The following is a 6,000-nucleotide window of genomic DNA, read 5'->3' as shown; positions in this document are numbered from 1 at the left end:
GGTCTGATAAATCTGATCTTGGTTATTAAACCAACTCCTGGTCACTGAAATTTCTCAGCCTCTTGTCATACCACTTCAATTGATTTCACCACTTGGAGAATGTCAACTAACGCCAATAGATTGTCAACAAACGTCAGATAAACAATTCAATAACAATTTACTTTAACTTATATTATAAAGACAGAAACCTCGACGGTAAACAAAACACACCTAATATACTGCTGACCGTACAACGTTACATCTTGTTAGTGAGAATGTCAGTACCAACTTATTAGGAAATAACAATAACAACAAGAAGGGTGAAAGTCTTGAAATATAAAATAATGACTCAAATGTTGTGCAAAATCTTAAAGCATAATTGTTAAGATATTGCCTCACCTAGATCAGATGATGAGAGTTTTTCCAGTGTTTGTATTAAATGTGCCGTGTGGATACTTAGATATTATTTCTTGACTTTCGCTCATAATTTTCAAATCAAAATGCATTAATAATTTTTAAATTAGTTATACCTCTCCACAAACATGTGGGATTTGAAAGCTTCAAATTCTCCCATTAACGCCCGAGGGGAGTCAAAATCTGCAGGTACAACTTTTGTGTGGCCTTGAAATGTGTCTGACTTTGAAGTTCCATACATGTTGGCCAGTGTCTCAATGCCAGTCTTACAAAAAGGACATTAGTTAATTATACATGCATGCATCAAATCAGTTTTTAAAGAAAATAAGTTAATTATGAAAATGTATATTCTTATATTCAAAACAAATGTTCCGTCCGTCGTGGGCAAGACTTTTTATTTCAAAACGCTTAATTAATTGTACCTGCTGCCCCCATTGCATGATCGTAAGAGGCGACTAAATTTGGGATCTTATCTTTTCTCTTCTCTCTGAACAATCTTCTTCCTAATGTCTCCCTTGACAATGCCTCACTTTTGGCCTTTAGTTGAGCGTTCGCCCCTGTGAGGAAGGCTTTGGGTTCTGTCCCCTAGCCGAGACATACCAGAGTCTTTAAAATTGGTAGTTGCTACTCCTGCTTAGCGCTCAGCATATTTGGAGTGGGACGACTGGTTCGCCCGTTGTCAGTATAATGTGACCGGGTTGGGTGTGCTGCTGGGTGTCTTCGGCAGTATGCTTCAGTGAGGTGGCATTATAAATCGGCAAAAGTTCCGGCCTATCACAAGGAGACTTAACACGAACATACCGCAGCCTCCCAAAACACACATACGCACTCACCACACGCATGCATGTCGAGCACACGGGAGGCCGTCCTTAAATGACCTTAGCTGTTAATAGGACGAAAAATAAACCAAACCAACCAACTTCTCCTCCTTAACCCTTGGGTGGATTACTTCGAAATTTAGTTTAAAGCATCATTGGGGGAGGGCGGTCATTTTTATATAAATGAGGCAGGTCTGACCCCTGAGGCCCCAAAATGGGAACTTTGGTGAATTTTTGCTATAAAAATCTTACTCCTTCTTAACCCTTGGGTGGATTACAACCAATTTAGTGTGAAACATCCTTTGGGGAGGGCAGTCACATTTTACACAAGTGCAATCAATGATTGCGAAAGCTCACCGGCGCAATCACACTATGCATTCATTTTTTCTGTATGTATAAGCATGTCATTTTGAAATTGTATGTCACATAATATCGCTCCTAGGCCTTTAATGAATGTATAAATGTATAAACCAAATTAGAAGGGTGAATACGTTTGGACTCGCCCCCAAAACTTTAAAGTGAGTTTTGGCACTGAGTTTTGGTGCCAAAAAAGTTTCAAGTCAACAAAATGGTAAAATGCGAAAAAAATCTAATGAATGTATAAACCAAATTAGAAGGACATGAGGTGTACACTTTTGGACTTATAAGTGTGTCGTTAAATAGTTTTATTTCTAAATTTCAAAAATATAATTTAGTTAAATATGTTAGCCCAGTTGTGAGACAGACTGCGTCAGCTTCTAAGCTAAAGTATATACATGTACCTACTTAATCATGTATAAAGGCTGGTCATGTCATACAATTTACCAGACATGTTATGTAAGAGATTAGTGGCCTACGGGTTCTATGTATAGGTATTAGGTAACTGTCTGATGTAGGAAATTGTCAATCGGTGTATTTAATTCCTGTACATATAGCTGAAAGGGAGTCTTTGGTTTGGCACTCAAGCCGGCCGCTGGCCGAAAGGCTGACCACTACTTTAGGATGTTATGTTTTGTACATAGTGTATATACATGTATTGGATTAATAAACTACATATACAGAAGATGAACCAACTTATATTATACAACCTTTCCAAAAACTTACTCCAAAAACTTTAAAGTGGGTTTTGGTGCCAAAAAAGTTAAATCCACAAAATGGTAAATTGTGAAAAAATCTCATTTTTTTTCTGCATGATTTTGCCATAACATCATTCCTAGACCTCTAATGAATGTATAAACTAAATAAGAAGGACATGAGGTGTATACTTTTGGACTTACAAGCTTTCAAAAAACTTACTCCAAAAACTTTAAAGTTTTTGGGGTGGGACGCCGACGCCGGGGTGACGGCATTAGCTCTCGGTTACTCGTAACCGGTGAGCTAATAAATGAGGGTAGTGTGGTCCCGAGAAACCGAGGGCAATCATATCTTAAGCAGGAGTAGCAACTACCATTTTTAAAGACTTTGGTATGTCTTGGCTAGGGGACAGAACCCAAAGCCTTCCTCACAGCGGCGAACGCTCAACTAAAGGCCAAAAGTGAGGCATTGTCAAGGGAGACATTAGGAAGAAGAAAGTCGTTAAGAAAGAGAAAAGACAAGGTCCCAAATTTAATCGCATCTTACGATGGGGGCAGCAGGTAAAATTCTTACGCCCTACCTGCAGGACGTTCAGATGCGTGTGCTTTGCCGATACATAATAATTCAGTCTTTAATTTGCTAACTTTTGCACCTGATGACCGACTCTACATATCTAAAACGTTAAACACTTCCGTTATAGACTACTTATTAGAAAGTGTCAAGAGTGGTGTCATCTGCATGTTGGAAGGTTTTATACAGTCTTTCCGTCATAGGGATCGGTATTCTGCAGATGTCATTATTTTTGATAATTGTCTATCCAAGGGGCGAGTGTTCGTTCACCCCTGTGAGGAAGGCTTTGGGTTCTGTCCCCTGACCGGGACATACCAGAGTCTTTAAAAATGGTAGTTGCTACTCTTCCTTAGCGCTCAGCATATTAGAAGTGGGACGACTGGTTCACCCGTTGTTAGTATGATGTGACCTGGTTGGGTGTCCTGCTGGATGTCTTCGGCAGTATGCTTCAGCGAGGTAGCACTATAAATCGGCAAAAGTTCCGGCCTATCACAAGGAGACTTAACACGAACATACCGCAGCCTCCCAAAACACACATACGCACTCATAGCACGGATGCATGTCGCACGCATGGGAGGCCGTCCTTAAATGACCTTAGCTGTTAATAGGACGTTAAACAAAATAAACCAAACCAAACCTATCACAAGGAGACTTAACACGAACATACCGCAGTCTCCCAAAACACACATACGCACTCACCACACGCATGCATGTCGCACGCACGGGAGGCCGTCCTTAAATGACCTTAGCTGTTAATAGGACGTTAAACAAAATAACCAAACCAAACCAATACCTGAATATTAAGACCTAGACATGCATTTGTGATCGTTGGTGATGTAAATATTCAGATATGGATTTAATAATTTTGATTTCATTTTGATCAGACTTGTTTTGATACAGGTTTTTTTCTTCATATTATGCAAACATACAATACTTGATGGTAGAAGTTACACTAGTACTATTGTACATAATTCAAACTGTAAATTTAGAGTGTGCAGCCTAGCTGTTGGGGGGGGGGGGGGGGGGGGCTCCCTTGGTTGGGCATTGACGGGGGGGGGGGGGGGGGGGGGGGGGTCAAAGGCTCCCTTGGTTGGGCATAGACAATCTGAACATGTATTAGTATATATTTAGACTTGTGAGGTTTGATTTGGTTTGATTTATTTTGTTTACTTGTAAGGACATGCATATCACAACACAAAACTCTGTAGTAGGGTTTTCTTATGTATTTCTGGTAAATATAGAGCCTACAAATAAATATGACAAGTATAAGTCCAATGGACATAATTGATATGAAAGTAGGTTCTTTATATAATACGCATATTTGATAATATATAATAGAAACGCATTATATATATTTATACAGTAACACACACACACACAAAATCACACACACACATATATATGCGTGTCCCTCTGACAGGACTAGTACTGTACACTACTATGCACTTTATTAATTTCATACATTTTTTTCAGATCTTAAATCTAGTAGCAAGACGGGCTGGATTTGATATCAATATTGTTCCAGTGCCTGTTGAGGTTGCTCTTAAATGAGTTAACTGATGGTGAGTTGATGAATGATCACTGCTGACGATAGACTTGTTTCAATCACCAATAACTCTAACTGGGAAAGAGTGTTTCCTGATATTAATTCTTGTATGTGGTTTTTACTGTGCCCCCTTGTTATGTTTGATCCAGCTACGTGAAACATTTCTTCAGTATTTATATATATGTCAAGCCCATTAAGGATTATATATCATGGATCATATTGTATCTTTTTCTCCTATACTGAATTGATTGTATGCCTAGATGTGGGGAGTCTTTCAGGAAGGGTACATCTATGTCCGATATGTTCTGAACTAATTTGGTAGCTCTTCATTGGACATTCTCAAGAGTGACAATATCTTTGACTGTCAGTTGTTTGTTCTTAACGCTGGAACTTCTTTAGTCACCAGACAACATTAATTTATTTACTTGTAAACATAATAAAACTAAAAAGGTATGGATATTTCATCAAAGCAGTAAATCATATATGAATGGTCCATTTTTAGCCCACCATCATCAGATGGTGGGCTATTCAAATCGCCCTGCGTCCGTGGTCCGTGGTCCGTCCGTCCGTCCCTCCGTCCGTAAACAATTCTTGTTATCGCTATTTCTCAGAAAGTACTGAAGGGATCTTTCTCAAATTTCATATTTAGGTTCCCCTTGGTGCCTAGTTATGCATATTGCATTTTGAGACCAATCTGAAAACAACATGGCCGACAGGCAGCCATCTTGGATTTTGACAATTGAAGTTTGTTATCGCTATTTCTCAGAAACTAATGAGGGGATCTTTCTGAAATTTCATATGTAGGTTCCCCTTGGTGCCTAGTTATGCATATTGCATTTTGATACCAATCTGAAAACAACATGGCCGACAGGCAGCCATCTTGGATTTTGACAATTGAAGTTTGTTATCGCTATTTCTCAGAAACTAATAAGGGGATCTTTCTGAAATTTCATATATAGGTCCCCCTCAGTGCCTAGTTATGCATATTGTATTTTGAGACTAATCGGAAAACAACATGGCCGACACCCAGCCATCTTGGATTTTGACAATTGAAGTTTGTTATCGCTATTTCTGAGAAAGCACTGAAGGGATCTTTCTCAAATTTCAAAAAAAGGTTCCTCTTGGTGCCTAGTTATGCATATTGCATTTTGAGACCAATTGGAAAACAACATGGCCGACAGGCAGCCATCTTGGATTTTGACAATTGAAGTTTGTTATCGCTATTTCTCAGAAACTAATGAAGGGATCTTTCTGAAATTTCATATGTAGGTTCCTCTCAGTGACTAGTTATGCACATTGAATTTTGAGACTAATCGGAAAACAACATGGCCGACAGGCAGCCATCTTGGATTTTGACAATTAAAAAGTTTGTTATCGCTATTTCTCAGAAACTTATGAAGGGATCTTTCTGAAATTTCATATAAAGGTTCCTCTTGGTGCCTAGTTATGCATATTGCATTTTGAGACCAATTGGAAAACAACATGGCCGACAGGCAGCCATCTTGGATTTTGACAATTGAAGTTTGTTATAGCTATTTCTCAGAAACTTATGAAGGGATCTTTCTGAAATTTCATATGTAGGTTTCCCTCGGTACCTAGTTATGCATATTGCATTTTGAG

Source organism: Pecten maximus, unplaced genomic scaffold (assembly GCF_902652985.1).
Source record: "Pecten maximus unplaced genomic scaffold, xPecMax1.1, whole genome shotgun sequence".
Lineage (NCBI taxonomy): Eukaryota > Metazoa > Mollusca > Bivalvia > Pectinida > Pectinidae > Pecten > Pecten maximus.
This window is presented reverse-complemented; position numbering follows the sequence as displayed.